This window comes from Aquila chrysaetos, chromosome 4 (genome assembly GCF_900496995.4).
Source record: "Aquila chrysaetos chrysaetos chromosome 4, bAquChr1.4, whole genome shotgun sequence".
Lineage (NCBI taxonomy): Eukaryota > Metazoa > Chordata > Aves > Accipitriformes > Accipitridae > Aquila > Aquila chrysaetos.
In genome coordinates this window covers 33,889,071-33,909,622 of record NC_044007.1, presented here as the reverse complement: position 1 = coordinate 33,909,622, position 20,552 = coordinate 33,889,071, and the positions used below count along the sequence as shown (strand labels likewise).

General features: G+C 36.0%; 2 long non-coding RNA genes across 3 annotated transcripts in view; both read right to left on the bottom strand.

Annotated features, from left to right (window-relative positions):
- Positions 1 to 2,602: 2,602 nt before the first annotated feature.
- Positions 2,603 to 10,160, bottom strand: LOC121233280. Its single transcript, XR_005932307.1, has 4 exons — positions 9,365 to 10,160; positions 8,552 to 8,684; positions 6,143 to 6,216; positions 2,603 to 3,924 (listed from the first exon to the last, which is right to left on the bottom strand). It is a non-coding gene; the product is annotated as an uncharacterized LOC121233280 (long non-coding RNA).
- A 312-nt stretch (positions 10,161 to 10,472) lies between these two features.
- The window catches only part of LOC115340325, a 32,102-nt gene continuing 22,022 nt past the window's right edge, over positions 10,473 to 20,552 (bottom strand). For both annotated transcript variants that reach the window (XR_003923019.2, XR_003923018.2), the window contains one exon: positions 10,473 to 16,051. This is a non-coding gene — a long non-coding RNA (uncharacterized LOC115340325). The remainder of the gene's footprint in view (positions 16,052 to 20,552) is intronic.

The window sequence follows — 20,552 nt, the reverse complement described above, 5'->3', positions numbered from 1 at the left end:
TCACTTCTGTTGTCCTGCATTTTATGCTACTATTGGACTGTATATTTTTAGACTGGGAGAAGAAGTGAAATTATATATAGCGAGCAATTAAGACCTAGAATTTTCAAACTGTCATGGCAGATTATAAAAGAAATTGTATCTTAGCTGAATCTTACCAGTATATAATGTCATTTCTCTGTAGTCCATCTGCCTATAATCCACTGTAAAAGGTAAATAAAGACCTTGAGCAATTTTTTCTCTTCTTTAGTCTGTCACCTCACTGTTAGAGAATGCAGAGTCAGGAATATAGTAGGTGGTATATAAATATGAGCATCCATTCCTATGTTTTAACTTTTAGCAAGGGGCAAATTATTGTCATCTCTACATGAGGTAGATTGCTGGGAGCTTGTAGGGCTATGCCAACCGTCTCAGGCACTGTACAGTTAAGAGCAGCATTGTGACTTCTGGAAGAAATAGGCAGTATCGTCTTTTGCAAAGACTTGGCTTCCTGGACATAACAAAGCTTGCAAAATGACAAAATTAATATGATGGAGTTGTTACACATTTCAGAAAGTAAACTTGCAGAGAACATGTTGAATTATAGTTGCTACTGAATGCATGGAGACAAAATAAAAGCACCAGCGTCCGTGTGGCAACATGAACAGTGGGTACAGTGTTTCCAGAAGATATTAAGGCACCTGTTCTTAACCATAGCAGGAAGAATGCAATATCATTCCGAGTACTGGTTTGTATAAACCAAATTGGATTAGTAAGCACCACAAAGATAGGCCAGCATAAGGCAAAATAAATTGTGAGGATGAAAAATAGGCCCTAAAAACAAGACAGGCACTTAAATAGATAGACTAAATAGAACAGCTAGACTATAAAAAGTTAAGACAAGTAGGTAGATCAGTGTCTATCACATCAGAGCTAGGGAGAAGAGCCACACACAGTAAAGCAAGCCAAAATGGCACTAAAAGAAGAAAGTTCATATGTGAATAGGATTGTCACCTTTGCAATGGACAAACAAACAAAAACCAAGCAATGACAAAAAAGCCACCCCAGAGCTGTCTTAGTCCAACAGCCTCTGGGCATGCCCACTACTGCCAACAGCAGCCCTACGCCAAGAGTGAAACTGGTCAAACTGGCAGAGATCAGCCAGGTGGAAGCCCTGTATGCCACCAGTGACAAAAGTGCCAACAGAATAAGCTTAAAGTTTGCTGAGTTTGCTTATACCAAAGCAAATTAAGAACACAGCAGTGCTGGGAGAAGGGGAAGTTCACAAATATTTGCGAAGAACAGGAAGACTTACTCCAAAAAAATGGACAGCAAACAGAGCTACACTGCTGGAGAAAAGAAGCTTAGAAAAAAAAATCAGGAAAGAAAGAAAATAAAGGAAGCTTCTGAAGTGCAAAATGGGATGTTCAGAGATTTTTTTGAGAGAAGTGTTAGTTGGCAAGGAGAGCACCCAAACACAGACTGGGGCACAAAACAATAAAAAAAGGAGACTTGAAGAAATTCTAGAATTCCCAGAATCTAGGGGGAGGGGGAAAATAAAATAAAATAAAATAAAATAAAATAAAATATATATATACATGTCAGTACTCCCTAATTCTAAGGACAGAGATGTCTATTTTTGAGGTTGACAGATACTCAGTTTGTTCACATCCTGGGTCTTAACAGGCAACAACAACATCATTTTTAAAAGCCGTAGAAGTATTACTGACTCTGACCAGAAGTTCTAATCTCACTCTGACTTCAGAGTTTTCCAAAACATAAGTTAAAGATGACAGCAATGCAGTTTAAAATTTTAATTTATTTGTAGTAAGTGCTTTGGGAAGTTTGTAATATTTGTTGTGTTGACATCTCCACGTGAAATCAATGGACGTGTTACCAGTGTTGTAAAAAAGTCAAAATGAATAAATCTTTTACCAACCGTATTGCTAAAGTTAAGTCACCAATGGAAAAAATGATGGTTGTGTTACTTTTCAATGGTTTACAGTGATTGCGCTAAACTACTACATTAATTTGGTGGCATTGTATAATAAACTCTGCTCTATGGTTGTTTTTTATGATAGTCTAAGAAAACATCCATGCAACGCTGCAGACCAGTTCATCCTACAAAACCTTTACAAATGTCTTCTGGCAAAAGTGGAAATGTTTTTATATGAAAGCCATTGGATTTGGTTTATATGAAGACAGCTGTGATCCAGTGGTTAGGTAAAAAAAGCTTCTTTTCTCCCTCATTCTAGTACTATCCTGTTATAAGACTTTGAATAAGACATGTAAATCTACTTTTTCAAGTGATATGGGATGTAATTCACAATGCCTACTGACAAATTTTCAGCTAGGAAAAAAAAAGGCATCAGAAATGAACATGTCTAAAAAAAAAATGCATTAGTGTCTCAGAATTGTTTTTCTTTCCAAATAGGAATTATGATGTTTACTTTGTCTTTATAACTGAAGCTCTGGAGTGTTATAAATGCAAAAAACAATATGTAAGTTCTCAAATTTATTAATTTTCACCAACCTCTTTTTTCAAAAAAATAGTTTACTTGTTTTCATTTGTTCAAGAACCAGTTCTAGACATTAATTTGATTTATGTTGTACAAATGCTTGATATAAGTTCCAATTTAGAAAATATTATCTCTATACTAAGTGAATTGAGCAAAGAAGTATTACAATGGCCAACTTATTGCCAGACATTGGTTCACATGTAATCAAACAGTAGACTTGTCAACTGCAAAAGAAAGACCTTTCAGTACACCATTTAAAAACATACATAAGAATGTATCAGTAACTGAAATTACAAATCTTTTAAACCTATTAACATTTGACTAAGTTTTATCTTATAAAACAAGAATTTAGGATGCATTCTAAGTATCCAGATTTTATTTCTTATATACGTTAACAAGCATTACTAAGGTTGCTGTGGTAACTTGTCAGTTTTTCCTTAAAGGCCATATAAAGCTTTCATTAATGGCCAGCATGAATTAGACCTTCCCGTGGGCAACATGAATGCAAGTACGGACTTTTATTAAGGGTTTTTTAATTGAATGAACAATTTTAATTTTTTAGAGAAGAATAGCTGTTTTTCTTCACATTCTTTCCCCCATTTAGCTTCTCTGATCCTGAGGTGTTACTTAAGGGCATAATTAGTAAACATTTGGGGCTAATGCCCAAATATTAGATTCAAAGCCATGATTATATTTTCCTTTTTATCTAAGTTTTAATTTTGCTTTCATGATTGTGAAGACTGTGAGAGACATTCAAATCTTGAACTTTTTCAGAAATATGATAATTTAAAAAAAAAATCATATGTTTTAGCAACAAAAATTGAAGGCGTGCTAGTACAAAACTCAGAACTGTCCTCTATGGTACACGAATGAGATTATGTTCAACTTTGTTGTTGTGATGGTAATGAATTTATTTGTAAAGTGTCTCAAGCTGATAAGTAAAATCTCTCTTTCTGCTTTCAACAATAATACTTTATGTCAGCATCCTTTCTGATCATTGTAAACCATGATCTATAGCACAGTATCTGGGAATCAGTAGAAGGAAAAATATATCAGGAAAAGGGTATCTAACAAATAAACTACCCAAACTATCTCCCTCATATTTCCAGGTAATTTCAAAAATAGCAGAATCAAGGCCATTCATCTGTGTATTTACATCTCAAAGCAGAGAACCCACTCAGTAAAGATATCATTGAAAACATTAATAACAATAATAGAAAATATTTCTGTTATGCTCCTCTAGTTAAAGTACTATAAAAACATTAGCTGCACCAACTACTTCTCAGCACCACTAATAAACCAACACATACATGGTGTTTATGGTAATGATGAAACAGAGGTGAAATTGAAATAGCCAAGGGTGTGTTTCATATGAGTGATGAAGACAGCAGAAGTTCATAGGAGTTGATCCTATATTCAGCCCATTAAACTATGGAAGAATACAAAACTGTTACTGAACATGGTGAGACGTGATAGCACTTCCTGAGTCAAAAAAACCCAAACTAGATCAGTTTAGCAACTTCTGTATTGTTGATGCCGTTATCTGTTAACTGAGAGAAAAAATGATACTTTTTTTGGCTACTAAGAAAGAGCTAACGTGTTGTGAAAGTGTTTTTATGGACAGGACACATCTCAACTCTGATTTAATGGAAATTGCATCTAATTGTGCAGAAGTTTCCTCTGAAGTTTCTGGTGAATACCATAGCTTTCACTTCCTGCAGTAAAACAGTATATTGTTCCTATGCACTACTAACAGACCTGTGACACTGCTGTTCTTTCTGCGATGCCACCTACCATCAAATCAAGTGAAAATTATTACAATAGAAGTCAAATGGCCCCTGTTTTATCTACTTACTTATCTACTTTTGCCACACAAGAGGACTGAAATTGTGTAATTAATATCTGTAAGGTCTTTGGAGAAACTTGAATAGAAGTCTTAGAATAAACATTCTTATTTTTATCAGGCAGTTATAGCCTATAAGCACCATTTATTACACCTTTTATGAGGACAGCACACGGCTTGGCACTGATGGACCTTATTCCTTACCAGCTTCTTTACGTTCAGTGACATGTTGTATGAGCAAAAATGAAGGCACTAAATTTAAATTTCCCAGAGGTCAATACTGCAACTTTTATACCTTACTGGAAAAATGTTGATTATCTTTTTCAGATTGTCTTGTAGCATAAATTTAAGAAACATAATTCCTTACTTCTCCCTAATAAATAAGAAGACAGCTTTCCTGAAGAGGATTCAACCGGAGAACTTTCCTACAGATCAGTGACACATGAGGAAATTCACAACTTTACAAGAGTTAGCTGTGAGTGGTGTGTAAAGGCAGAAGGCACCCTGGCATGAGGTGGAGGAGAAAAGGGAAGGAAGAGAAAGAAGGGAAGGAACTGGGATATTCTACAAATTCAGAGAGAATTTGGAACATCTTGAGAGTCTCTGTGTGCCACTTAGACACTCAGAACATCCATTTATTCCACTATATTATCAGCACCTCATGCTTATATAGCTTCCTATTAAGTCAGTGGACTTCTAAATATTGACATAGAAATATATATATATCTATAATTCAAAGGTAAATTACAGCCTTTGTTTTCAAATTGCTTGGGCATAACATCATAAATATTGTTTATAGCATTATTTCTTTGAAAGTCGTCTCATCAACTTCTGCCTATTCTTACTGTAGCTTATTCAAGTCTAACCTTTCCTTGAAATCTCATTTTAAAATAATGTTTATATTAATAGTCTAGTAATAGGCTGTCATTTAAAATAAGTTTAAATTATTAAAAAGTAAGACCAAGCTTAAACCATTGTTCTGAAAAATGTTTCATTTATCGAATTCCTTGTGGCTATTTAAGTTAAAAATTGTATAGTTAGAAGGTAAATAGCAAATACAGTAGTCTGTTTTATCATTATGATGAAAACCATACCAAAATTTGCAATATAAATTAAACTTTCCCTGGGACTTTTGACTTCTGATGCAAAGGTTGCTTTTATAGATGTTTCTTCAAAGCTCTATAATACACTAAATGTATATGACGTTTAAATGATATATTGTCACTGCACCTTCATCATTTTGTTTAGGGACTCAGAAACTAGATGCAGACTCTTCAGTACACTAAGAAAACTGCTCAATATGCAGAGGTTTGAGTCACATGATTCCCATTAATTCTAATGGGAGTTACATGGATAAATCTGTGTGCTGAAATTCATGAGAAGTTAATGTCAATAGAATTTACTGTTCCCAACTTTGCTCTCTGAACTTATGTGCTTGGCTACCTGCACCTCTGTAAAGGTCCTGGGGGGAAGGAGAGGACAGAGCAGTATAAAGTGATTAAAGCAAAGGCATTCAGAGTTTAAGAGGTCTATGGTATGTGTTCAAAGGTAGGAAATAAGTAATCAATATCAAATGGGAGAAAAGGTAATTTTGAAATTATACTCTCCTTAAAACCTCCTTCGAAGCATAATCTCCTTAATCATAGCATGGTTTGCACATGATTTTTTTTTTTTTTTTAAATCATGTAAGAAATATATACTGATATTGAAGTCTGACACTTCAGTGAAGTGTCTCAAATGGACGCTCATTTATACAACAAACAACACAAAAATACTCAGAGGCTGTACTTAGAGTTTAACTTACATGTATAAATATAGTTGCTGGTTTTCTGTGAATTTCTAACTGAAACAGATTCAACCTGAAACCATTTGGTATGCCTAAAAAAGTGTGAGGGAAGAAAAAAAAAAAAGACAAAGAAAAGCTTAGGAACATTAGAACATATGAAAAGAAATAGTTAAGTGCTAGCTTTGGGCTCAGTTCCTGCCACCATTACCTCTACAGAAAACAGTGGAACTAAACTTGGGTATGAATAAAAGCAGCATATAGTATGAAAAAAAAGATCAAAATATTTTTTTTAATCTTACTCAGATCTTAGCCTATTGACTCAAACAGTGAACATGTAATATGCTTTGAGAGTTGTTCAGCACTGCCAAATATACCATCCAAGTGCACTTTTTTGGCAGGATTGTGTGCAGCTTGTATTTATTAGATAGGCAGCTATTTGAGTTGATTAGCTACAAACATTTCATGAAAAAGAAATAATTGCTCATTCACTATAAATACATGTAGTTTTCTTCACCACTTGCTGACTCAGCTTCACTTGTGGTCTGAAAGATGAAGTCATATGGGTTTTTCATATTCTTGTTTTAATTTGTAACATTGGGAGGAATAAGAGCCACAGTCTGTTATAGCTTGCCCTTGTTCTGTTGCACTGCTCCCAAGGACAGAGGCTAGAGAATCCCTCTGCTGTCTAGGGGAGTGAACAAGTAGCCAGCAGATTCTCTTTTGGAGAGTTAGGGAAGGAGGAGACAACAATGATACCCAATACACTAACTACACACAGCTGGCAAACAACTTAAGGACTGGTGCCAACTTGTATGAGTAAACTTGCACACAGATTAGGACTTAGGAGAGTTTGGGGAGTGGGCTGGCTTCTTGACTATCTCTTCCCAAGTAACCTATGGAAATGGAGCTCATCAGAGCTTTTTCCTGATTTTTTTAATCCAGCAGAACTAAATGTGAACTTGTGGAGAGCTCTTTGAATGCTGGGCATCTCCAAGAAGCAGAAATTACAACTGACATAACTTTTTACTGGAGCAGTTAAAAGATCATGGTCCTGATTTTCATACTGACATTGGGACCATAACTGTTTTACTGGTTTCTTTTTCAGCTCACTAATATTCCGAGGTAGTGTTCTGATCTGGGACATAGTCAGAACACAGTCATGGCCTGGAAGTAATGAGAAGGAAAGAGAGAATGACTTGGCCCCTACCACCTGGCTAATGAGTCCATCCTTCCAATAATCTTTATCTTTACAGGGGGAATTTTTGTTTTATTACTGCCCCTTTTGCTTCTTCAGGATATATACTTGGAAGGGTTCCTACTTCAACTCTTCTGGCTGCCCTCCATGCTTCTTAAAAACAATAATTACAGACCTTGTTCTCCTCTTAGACTCTGAATACCACTTGAGTGTGAATAGCTTGATACACACATTGCTTTCTTTAAGATCCTATCTGATTTTTGACACAACAGCTTACAGCAACACTACTTCATATGAAAGGCTATTGAAAACAACTGGCAGAGACCTGGGGAGACAAGAGCTATGCACTTGGAGAAAATGCCAGTTACACAGATTGAGAGGGATGGGCACTGTCACAGTACCAGCCACAGTGAAAGAATTATTGCAGTTCACATTTGAAGAACGTACGTACTTAGAAATAGAATTACACATGTAATAGATTGCATCAGACATGTAAGAGAAAACCAAACATATCAAACTCTGGAGCCATCTAATGCCATGTGAAAAATGTGAGTTGGTATAAAGTTTGTCCATGTTGTGTGCCAAAACACAGTTACTTAGAAAGCTATCCTCATTTCTGTACTTTCAGAGAACTCCTTTCATATAAATATTTAATAGTATAGACTTTGCTATAATTAACAGATTAAAATGTGCAGAATTTGCTGAAGAGGATTTCATGGAATAAGATCAAATAATAGCAAATTTCAATGTATGTAACGCATGCACATGTTTAATTTGGGATCTGTTGAAGGAAAGGCATACGTAGGGAACAAAACAAGGTACCCTTGTTATTTAACAATACAGTTGCTGTCAGCAGGATGCTTGGAAGATAATAGAAGTATCCCTTAACAGCAAATAAGATTTTGCAAGTAGTGAGAGCTCTGAAAATGTGTATAGATACATTTGGTATAAGGTTTTGGAAGATGACGTATAACTCATATCAAACATGCAGAAGCAACCTCAGTATAAAAAGAATTCAAAGGTACAAACAGCTGAGTACCAGAAAAAAAAAAAGACAGATTACAAAAACTAAAAAGAACTGGGAGGAGGACATTACAAGAGAGAACAGGGCTTAACCTCTGTTGAGGTGCCACAGAATAATCTGACCTGAGCAAGCATGGTTGGATTTTGAAAAGACCATTTTTTATGAATGACTCAGAACAACTCTTCTAAAGTGAGGTAGGACATCTTACCACAAAGTTCATCTGCCAGTGACTCCTTTCACTCTCACTGCCTAGTGGAAACTGCTGTATCTCTCCTCTTCAGTGACACACAGCAACAATTGGCGAATGTTTCTGCACAGGCAGTCAGATACTGTAACTAGGACTGTTAAAATGGAAAAACTTAGCTTATATGGCAGTTGATATGGTATCCAGCTACTGCACAAGCAAGTCATTAGCACTGTATTTTAACAAAATGAGATTGTAATTAGGTGCCTTTGATTCTAAAGGCAGAATGAGTTGCACATTTCTGGCTGCCGTTCCCAAAGCGTGACATCAGAGTAATCAGCCATAGACTGTCATTCTCTGCTCACCCCACATTTTTACTCCATTAGCAACTTGCAACTAGTCCCTGGGCAAGATGAGATTCTCAGTCATCAGTGAGCAATAAATATCTCTGCCAGGGTTGATAAGATTTCTCAGACACATATAGTACTTTTTGTTTTGTTCTTGTTTTTCAATTTCACAAGCTGTCTCTGTGTTGAAGTTGGGTCTGGATCGCTGTTGACTTGCGGCTGCTTTGCCTCAGTAGGAATTAACAGTGTTCCTTTGTGCTAGCTGTCTTGAATGGAATAGGACCATCAGAATAGCTTTCTTTCACCCCACAATGTGGGAAGACTGTCCAGAATATCCCAGGAACCCCAATTCCCACCTGTTACAGTGACCCTATAGGTCATTGATTACAGACAAATAGAGTAGCTTGCTTCCCTATGCTGGGTTGGGGCCAGCACAACCCAGCTGTAGGACTGAGAAATCCTACAGTCCAGTCATTTAATTTAAAGTTACCTGTATTCTTTCTCTTGGGATCTGAGCATAGTCTTGCTAGCCCATTGACTTCACCAAGAACTCTGTATATTCAAATAATCACAGAATTGGGTCCAGAATCTGGAACTACACATCTCAAAATAGAGATTAATGACTACATTCAACAGCTATTCCCCAAAATATGCGGTATTACCATAGGACGTTGCAAATGATGTGTGAAATGGGACACCTTTGCTGATTGGCAGTGCACAAAGAGGATAAAGAGAATGACATGTAATTATTACTGTGCTATTAGCTGTGATATTCAACCCATACAAAGACAGAAAAGTCCAATAAATCCAAAAGCTTTAGGTTTGTTTAAAAAAAGAGTAAATGGCTTGGAAACTTCTTTTTAACAAACTTCACCAGAACTTTCTTCTGGAAGAGAAAAGGTCCAAAAAAAAAAAAGAAAGGGAGACAATTTAAATTAGTCTCCTTCTCTCAAAGCTCATCCCCTTCTTTCTCTTTACTTGGAAAAAATCAAACACCTTTCAAGCACATTACCAAATTCCCTTAAATACTGGCGGGTGGGAAGGAGGGGATCTATGACCTTAGTAAAGTTTTGAGAGGATTGTGGATGTACCTTTATCTGTCAACATAATGCTGTCTTTTACAGACAGAAATGAATACAAGGTATGTTTCCCAAAGCACAGATAAAGAATTAGTTAAGAATCTTTTTTTCCAATTTTATGAATTTTATGTTTTGTGGCAAATTTTAGAGCATACATTACCCAATCTGAGAGATAAACTGTTAGCAAAATGTTTTAAAAACAACTGAAGAAAGTGCATGTACTAGTGTCTGGCATCAGTTCTGTAAGCTTCCCAAAGGCGATTTCAATACATTCAGAAAGCCCCTACACATTTTAGGATAGATATGTCAGGCAAATCAGAATCCCTCCAGTTCTGAAACATGAACAGTATTATTTATATATGAAATGTTTTGAAAAGGTGAAATGAAGTTACATGTGCAGAGAAAACTGAAGAATATTAATCCTGGGTGTTTTGTTTGCTACATGGTCAACTGAATTTTTTCACCTGTCTATGGGGTGCTTATCTTCTGTTCATTTAATTGATAAACACATAAAGAAAGTTTGTAAATGCTGCATGATATTTTTATTAAGAAAAAAAAAATCTACTACATAGCATCAATATTCACAATTTCAATTAAGAACTGGCCAGCAGATCATCAAAAGATACATTAAAAAGAAAATTAATACTCAATTGTTTCTAATGGTATCCAGCAGGCATCAGCACTAGGTCCAATGCTATTCAGTATTCCCAGCAGTGTTCTGAGGTGCAAATAGAAATTACCATGTTAAGGATCTAAGGATGACAGAAAGATTACTTGGGTAGTACATAATGATGAGATCAAGGAAGAGGAGATCCCTTTACAAGCTAGACCCACTGAAAAAATGAGCATTTTAGGAGAGATGAATGCACAGTTATACATCAATACAAAGGAATTTCACCCCCAAAAAATGGGGTACAGTGCCTTGGAATGCCTTGACTCTGCAAGGATTTATGGGCCATAGTGGACCAGCAACTCAACAAGAGCTCCCACTGTGAAGCTGCATGAACAGAGCTAATGTAATCCTTGAATCCTGATGCAATTGTTGGAATAATTCCCATAGATCTGCTGTCCATATTTTAATGGGAATGGTGGAAAAAAAATGGAGAGTTCACAAAGTTGCATTCAAAATTAATTTGCGAGCAGGAGAAAAATTATTTGCTGTGAAAGTATAAAATCAATCTGTTTGATTATCAAAAAGGAGGGCTGAGGGCAACTTAATTAAAGTTTATAGATCATGAGAGAAAAACCCTCATGTGCAAAGACTCTTTATCCTCAAGGGAGAGTAACATAACAACAACCCCACCCCACCACTCCTACCATTCCCCAAAAGGAAAAAAATAATCATAATAATTCTGGAAGCTGAACACTGACAAATCAGAAACAAAATAGTTTTCTACTAATGAAAACAAATGTTGAAATAAATTGCCCGAAAATTACTAATTCTTCCTATTAGCATATCTTCAAATCATGATGCAAGTTAGAATTTCACCAAATATTAGCTGTTCTTTAGTTAAATAATAATTTTATTGGACTCAATACCCAATAAATCAAATCGATAAAATTTAAGGGTCTTTGACATACCAGCAAATTAGCTGATGTTGGATTTCAGAAATCCAAAACAGAACAAAAAAAGAAGAAATAAAAGAGAGAGAAATTAGAATGATCTATTCAAAATTATATTGTCCGAAGATCTGAGGCCTGACTTGGGGCTTTTGTTATAATTCTAAGTGAAGATCTCTGACTCTAGACCATATGCTCTACTGTGGTATGTATTGCATAACTATGGAAAATGTCTTAATGTAGGTATTTTTCATTCGCATAAAATTGTCTGTAAGAATTTATATCCCAGCTGGTATGATGTTATACAGAAACAATATCATGTGTTGTTCTGCAAGTTGTGCATATGTTTGGTTTCTGAGGCCAAAAATCAGGATGTGGTTTGAAGAAAAGTGGGCGGAGTCAACTAGTAAAAGTGTTATACCATATGACAACCTCAAAAAAAAAGCAGCATATCAGTTGGGAAAATATATAGCAGAAGCAGAGACTGCCTTTACTGCAATAACTAGTGATCTGCTGTGCACATGTGCACATTCACATACCACTGGAGTTTTAAAAGAGTAGCATTGCAACCTGTTGTTTGCACAGTCTAAATGTCCATAACAATATAGCAAATCCACTTTTTTGTGATGTAATCTGATATATTCTGCCGGTATAAATCACTCTGAATTTCAGTATATTAGAGGTAAACTAAATTATTAAGAATACCAAATGGCTTCCATGTCTAGGACAGGAGACAGGATGGTCATGTCACACTGTATAGAGGTCCACTTGTAGGCTTGCTGTTGATTTAAGAGAGGCTCATGAATAATTATCTGCTAGAGGGTAATGGTCTGTAGGTCACCTTCGTGGATTTTAAAGATATCAGAATGATAGCACTCATGATCTGGAAAGTGCCCAACTTGTAATCAGCTTAACATACTTCCTCCTCAGGTGAGTCGCATCTGCTTAAATCTAAAAATATTTTACTGCTGGACCTAATATGACCAAGTGGAAACATAGCTTTTCATCCCTAAGTTAACATACTAGGTCTCACTGAGTGTTTAACTTGGGTTAGAGATTCACAGTGGAGTGAAAGCAAACAAACAGCCTCAATCTCAGTCATGAATTCAAAAAAAATAATAAAATGTAAATATCTTCAAAAGCAGTTTTATATACGTCTACTCTTGATATATAAGACAGTTGAAAAATAGTAGGAAAACAGTTTTTTTGGGGGGGAAATCACAACAGTTGTAGCTCCCTGTTTCCTACATTAATTTTTTGAAGTGTGTTGAAATTTTCAGGCTCCATATGGACACATTTAGTCACATTAATTTCTCTAGTATGTTCAATCAAGTTTTCAGTAGTTATTTTTTTTAATTCTATGTTTTCTGACTGTATGATTAATGTAAGTAAATAAGTAATCACCAGATGGAATTAAATTCTGCTTCCTAAACTTACGTAAGTACTGCAATTAAAGTAACTTGAAATAGCAACACAAATAAACTATGCACAAATTAGCCATTTTCACAATTAAAACATAAGCCCAAAAGATGCCCCTATATAAACCACTCTGGGTGTAATTAAAGATAGATAATAAATGAAAGGTTATTCTCAAGGGTAAATCTCTATTTCAATCTTTCATTTACCAACAATCCTAACACATCCCTTTCTATCATATATTAATTATGGTTTCTTATTTTTTAGTAGGACCCAATACCTTTGGTGGCATCTGGTGAGCATGTGTCAGTGATATGACAGGCAATTCATACACCTGCACTTCAGCTGTGAGCTGGCACCTACCACTGGCAAAGCAGCAGGTAAGAGACACCTTTGTCACTTCACTGAAAATCTAAAAAGCAAAATGTTGCATTCCTAATTTTGATGTTCTGATAAACTGGTTTGATTCCGCATTTGATAGGTTAATTGTCTTTCCTACCCTAACTGCTGAAAGTTTCACACAGGAATGAGATTTTTTTTAATGTCTCTTACCTTATAAGCTTGGACCTGTGTTCCAAGCCGCAACACATTTCGAGGCTGGTTGCAAGAGCATAAAGCTACATTCAGGTCCAAGCCTAGGGCATAGTTTAGGATATGCAAGAGAAGAAATCTGAGGTGTTCACAGTCCCCTTGTATAGCTCTGCAGTCACAACCAGCCAATTGCCTTTCTGGCAATGTCACACATCGTAGGACAGCCCTGAGATTGCCTGTTGCTAAAACAGATGAGTTAAGCAATCCGGGCTGTTGGCAGACCCAACAGCTCAGTCTTCAGCAGAGCTAAAGGCTGGCAACATGGAGTGGGGGTCAGGAGACACACCACCCTGAGCATACTCCATGCCTGTTGTCAGAGTAGACATCATCAGTACTGCCAGTATAATCTGTGGAAAGACTGTTTGTTTGTTGTATTTTACTTTTACATAGGTTTTCTACAAGTTCCACTAATTTCCTGCTAATTTCCTTTCATGTAGCATGAAATATGTGCAGCCATATGGCGACAGTTCTGTCACCAAAATTCTCTACAGGAAATTCACAACAATCCAAGTCATTTTTTGCCATGTTCTTTCAAGAAATACTATTGAAATCAACATGCTTATTTAATGGGAAAAGCCATGGCATCTGCATATTACTTTTCATACCATGATATACCCCAGTCTGAATTGGTCTAAAGGTAAGGGGTCTTTCAGTGATATCTTTAAACAAACAGCCTTGAGATGTTAGCCAGACAAAGATGTCCCTGAAAGTTTAGTAGCTGAAATATAAAACATGGGCCATGCTAATGCTAAATATGTTTTTGTGAGGATGACAGAATTCTGCTGATCATGGGATCTCCTAAAGGAGGCGTTTTTATTCACAGCAAGCCTCCCTTCTATCAGTCTCCAGAGACCTGCATATTCCAGGAATGATACCAAAAATCAGTCCATTAAACAGTTAAAAACAAAACAAAAAAAAAAAAACCACCCCACAAAAACTTAAAGTTGCCACCACCACCTTAAGGAACCAGCTCTTTCAGGATGTATAGCCCAAACTGTCTTTTATCTCAAAAACATGAGGTCCAACAGGCAATTCTTAAGTACACTGTGAAACACTTTTCCGTTGCACTGTGAAACATCTAAAGACTGCACAATACTAGACAGAAGTGAGCATTATCATCTTCTATTTACAGATAGAGCAACTAAAACAGATTAAATGCCCCCCACACTTCTGCAATACCAGCAAAGAACAGCCCCTGGAACAATTCCTTCAATCTTCCCTAAACACTGTGTCAGACAACTCTTTTCTTTTTTCCTGCCTGAAGATTTGCTTCATTATGAAATGCTTTCTTTTTTTCTTTTTTTTTTTTTTTTCAGTTCCAATTATTTTTTAGGAAGATTAAGGAATTTCTTTAGATTTTTGTTTTTATGTTATCCTTATTGTTTCTGAGATCCTCTTGCAGTTTGGAAAGTAAATACCTTTCCAGGCTGCATTTATTCACTTCTGTTGAATAACCTTGACTTCTTAGTGCTCCCTCTGTGAATGGAAAAAAAGTCATTACTTGTGCTCCCCCTTAACATCTACGTTCACACGTCTTGGTACACAGCACTCTTACTGATGACAATACATTTCCGGAAATTGTACTAATTGTCACTAAATTCAAGGGTGTGATTTAGGAAAACATGTCTAAAACAACAACAAAAAAAACCCTGCAACATTAATACACGTAGTTAAACATTTGCCTAAATTCATAACCAAAAGAATATAAAAATACTGAGTTGGAAGTGTGATAAAACAGTAAAGGAGCAGTCATTGCATGAATCAATAATTTCCTTACAAAATAAACTCTGAAGTCCTAACAAATTAAAAGGCATTCTCCTTCAGTTTATAACAATCTTAAGGAGGGGCAAAGATTTGTCTTGCAATCTCTGACAGTCCCTTTAAGCAGTCATTCATTGTAAGCAATGACAGAAACATCCCATCTTCCATGTTCCTCTGGTAGGAAAAAAATCAGATGATATGATAAAAAAGAAACTAAACAAAATGAAAACAATAAGACTTTTCTGCCCCAAACTATGTCCCATTTCGTTATAGAGCTTTTGGAAACCTTAATGGTTTAAAGCAGCAAGTAACAAAGAATGATCTCTGAACAGCAGGTTCCGGGATTTAGACATGTAAATAATTTTTTCTCTTCAAACTTGAAAATGAAGGCTATAGTTTGCTCTGCCACCACTCATGGGGCTTTGTCTGATGACACAGATGTTGAAGCTTTGAGTAAAATGGAAATCTCAGTTGCCAGAAGCATAACCGTGAGCAAATCCTGGTAAGCGAGGTCTCTTGTCCCGTCGCAGGTCACCAGCTCCTTTCTGTACCTTGCCTAATGGCGGGGGCTGCGTCAGCGCTGCTGTTAGTGTGCCGAATCTCAAGCTGGCAATATGACTTGCAAGGTTTGTTCATGTGATTACAGGCAAGAGAAGCTTTAAAGTACACAGCCTGTTAAATTCCAGTAAATAAGTTACTGCATATTTTAGAAGGAGCTTCTTACCACACAGTTCACAATTAGTATGCCCATTTCAGCATTAAAAAGGTACCTAGGAAAAGAAAATGTGTGTATAAGTACAAAAAATATCAGAATAGAGCACTTAGACTGAATAATTAATACCATTTTATGTTATGCAACCATATATTTTAATCATCAAAGATGACTAAGGCTACAAATTCATGTTTATTGACAAGGATGCATTCCTTAAGTCACCATTTAAAATGGATTTTTATGGCCAGTCTTAATAACCAAGAGGCAAAAATGTGTTGCACTGCATGGACATGCTGAAGATACGAGTTAAATGGCCAAGGCTACTCTCTAACTCCCTAGGCAAAAAGGCAATAGAACTGTTATTGAGGCAGAACAAAGAAAGAATTATCCTATTCTCTTTGTATCTACTATCTTTAAATATGATTAAAAGCACCAGTTAGCCTAAAGAAACCAAAATTAACAAATTTCCCAGGCTCACAACACACTACAAGTTTGCATTATGCGTTTAGGGAACTAATGATCATCATAGGTCCACTCCATAATGCTCACTCATTTAAACAGAAGTACTACTAGGAAACATGTTTTATACCAAAACGTAACATTTTCTCACCTCATCTTTACCAGTGAGGACACTTCCTTCTGCTTCAGGTGGTTCTACTTCCTCTCAATTTTCTTCTTGTTCTTACAGAATTACTTACACTACTAAAAAATATTTTAATCCAAATAATCCGGCTTCCCTTCCACAACTGTTTTCAGTAGTGCGCTTAATAGTTTAAACAGAAATAGAGCCCAAAACATTTCACTATCTTGAGGCATGTAATAGTCACATACAACAATGAGCTTCATTTATCTTCCTATTCTACCACAGTTGTACCATGCCGTTTACCAGACATTAAAAAAAAAAAAAAAAAAAGTTGTATCATGATTCTGCAGTAAGTGCAGTATCTTCTTGTATTTCTGCATTGGCATGGATGAGTGCTTCATATAAGCATAAGCATGGCTTGACTATGCTTTCTGACCATAACTGTGCTAGCTACAAAAGGAAGCAGTTTCAGTCTGTTCTAGCTAAATGTCACACCCCAGATGGACGTTACTGCTCCTTCAGAGCTGCCAGTGAAGCTGCTCATATAGCCACTCCCTAACTGAAAGCAATCAGGGTGAACCCAACTAATTTAAACAGTAACTCAGCAAAGAGGCTAGGGATTGCACTCATGAGCAGCTCAGGGAATGTAAATTCTGGTACCAAGAAAAGTGATCAGAAGCTTAGGGCAAGATGAAAATTGTAATTTTTAGCTACCACAGATACAATTGGAAGAAAACATATTAGCAAGGATCAAACTAAATATAGTTATATTTTGCTTTCATAGGACTGTTTCACAAATAGATGATTTTATATTTGAAAAGTGACTAACATCACTAAGGTAATGCCCAACTAGGGATAACAGCTTTACAGTGTGACGTAAGTCTAGTGTAAAGTGACTTGAGATCAGAATATGTCTCAGGATGATTTCCACAGGGACTATTTGAAAAGAACACCCCCCAAAAAAATCCACTAAAAAGTCCATTCTTTAAACATTCCCAAAAGAATCTGACCACAAAAGATGGAGAATATTAAGCAAAAATAACTAAAGTGCTGTGAAACAAAAAAGAAATTCCTATTCTATGGGGTTTGTACCTGAGCTGGATAGACTCCATAATTGAAAGATTTATTTATTCAGAATTGAATATGTAAAACCCTTAAGAGCAGTGTTAAAATACCTTACAGGCCTCAACTTTCTGTTTTTTTTATTTCCATCACTCACTGGAAAAATACCCCACATTGGTCTGTTTATTCCCAAATGGACTGACCAGGAAGAAATAAGTTTATCCAGTGAATCCACTTTTTCTTTTTTTTCCCTAAGTTATCCTGCATATTGCTCCCTATTTGGACCAGGCACACTTTTATTTAGTACTCTCTGTACCTTATTCGCATCTGTCAACAAAAAATGCACATCGCAGTCACACACCAAGGCACAAGTCACAAACCTCACAGAAAAAGTAAAAGAAATGATATTTGTATGTCATTTCAATAGCCAGGGGAGAAGAAGTGTCCCAGTCCCTCTTTCTAAAAATAATGCTTCACACAGGTGTCATCTCTGTATTTCACTGAAGTTATCAAAAGAAAAAAAAGTTGTCATTTATGGAAGTTGCTTCCTGCTGTTGGAATAAAATGATCTGCTTTAAATCACAGTTCAGTTCATCCACACTTTTCTTCCATGAAAATCACTCTTACATGTAGGGAAATGGGAAAAAACAGTTATATTAGCCCACCATCAACCTATCTGATCTACACAAATAACACACACGAATTCTCTTCTGGTCATTTATTCCTATAAAAAAATGGATTGAAAGTATTCAGAACATCTTAGAAAAACAGAATGAGAAAGAACAAAACCAGCTACTCCTGCCACCCATAGCAATGATGAGCTGATAAATAACCTCACCATATTGTCTTGTCAGGCATATCTAATAGAGATGAAGAAGTCTCTAATTAGGGCATTAATTCCACACTGCACTGCAGTTGCAATGCAACCTCCCTTTCACTGACAGGTGCAATATGTGGGTGCAAATTTTTTGGCATCAGCAGTCTACTCTTTTGCATTTACATTGCTAAGCAACATCATTACTTTGATTGACTTAGGTACAGTACTACACTCTCACCTCTTAGGTACAGAAAGAAAAGATTGATTCAGATATCAGTGCCACAGTTTTACACAGATGTAGTTCCAATGAATTAAGTGCACTTACTCCTAATTTACAGTCATGGAAGAAAAATAATTTTCTTGATTACCCTCTTATTTAGAAAGCTCTAACTCTTTGGAATAGAATAAAGTTACACTGGTCTAAAACTTGCATGACAGTTAGGGGCATACTTACATGTATTTTTCCACAAGAAGATGGCAGCTGTCCTCAAAGTGTAATGCGAGTTAACTAGGAAAAGATGATTGACTGATGCTGAGGTTAATTGCTTGTTGGCATGCTAGAAAGCCTATGCTAACAAGTGCTGCTTATAACTAACAAGTGCCAATTATTTCCTTATATTCTAGTACACATTATATTATGCTAGGCACTATCCAAACATCTAGAAAGATCCAGGTGTCCCTGCCCTCATCTGATGAGTTAATGATTTGAGAAAACTATGCTAGTTACTGACAAAAATGGCTCAGTGCATGTTGCTTATCACAGATGTACAACTCTTCATATAATACTAGAACACAGAAAGCCTTTGGTAAAGTTATCAACACACTGAACATATATTCGTAATGAAAGTGTAAATACCTGTCTGATCATAAACTTTGTTTTCTCTGTTGCTGACCAAAAGCTTACACTAACAGATAGTGCTTATTATGTCATTATTAGAAGTCAGTGAAAACTTTAGAAGTGTTGATATTTTAGTCCTGTTTACACATCTATGTGTGAAAAAAAAATATTTTCTGTATATAAATGGTGACCAAGTGTGCCTACGAGCCTGACAAAACTTCCCACCTAATAGGTAGATTATTATGTAAAATATTGCCTAATATTTGTATAACGCATTAACCTGGCTTGAAAATATGCTGACAGAACTAGAACGCGTAACATCATCCATTGTTAAATTGAAACTAAATTCATAATTTTGTTCCTGAAGCATCGGTAAATACCAATTTTAATTGCATTAATAAAATGTGAATTATGAAAGTAGAATTGTACTGACTAATACAGATTTTCGCTATGATTATAATGATTTAAAATAAGATTAAAAAGTAACAGCTCCTAAAGAAAGAGGAAGTTAATGTACCGAAAATAATAGTGCAAAGCCAGCCTGCCCCCCGCCCCCCTCCCAGACAAGACATCTACCTTGTATCAGTTGCAATAAAACAAGCAAAGTTGACCTGAGTAGGGAACTTACCAGTCTTTCAGGTTTTCTTTGCAAGAAATCTCACAGTGCTTGGTAAAACTGCATGTCTTATCTGTTACTCCTTGTCTAATTTCAAAATAAATGGATGTAACGGCATTGCAACAGAGTGTCAAAGTTGAAATCTTTTGGAAATGCATTAATTGTGAAAGCTGGGAATTACAACACCCTCTTTCCCTTTTCTAACTGTTAAGACATAGAATGTGTCAAATACATTGGTAATCTGTTGGAAAAGGTAAAAAGTGCCTAAGCTATGGTTTGATCTCTCCTAGTCCTGCAGTGCAGAGAGCATTTCAGCATCCCACCATCCCAAGAATTCAAAATAATGCAACAAAACTTCTCTAACCATACCGCTTGTTCAGTAGGCACGGGCATTCGGAACAGGGTTTGGTGAGATGACTATAAAAATGAAGAGATTTAAGAAAATCTAAAATTATTAAAATTGTATTTGCAAATGTTACATCAGTATTCCTAGACTGTTTTATAATAGATATGTACATTTCTGTACCCATCAAACACTTAATAAAAGATAGCTCCTCTAGGCAATTTGCAAACTATAGTTTCATCTAGATATATGTCAGTGTAAATCAGGAACCTTCAGTTCTCAGTTTTTCTAAACAAGTAT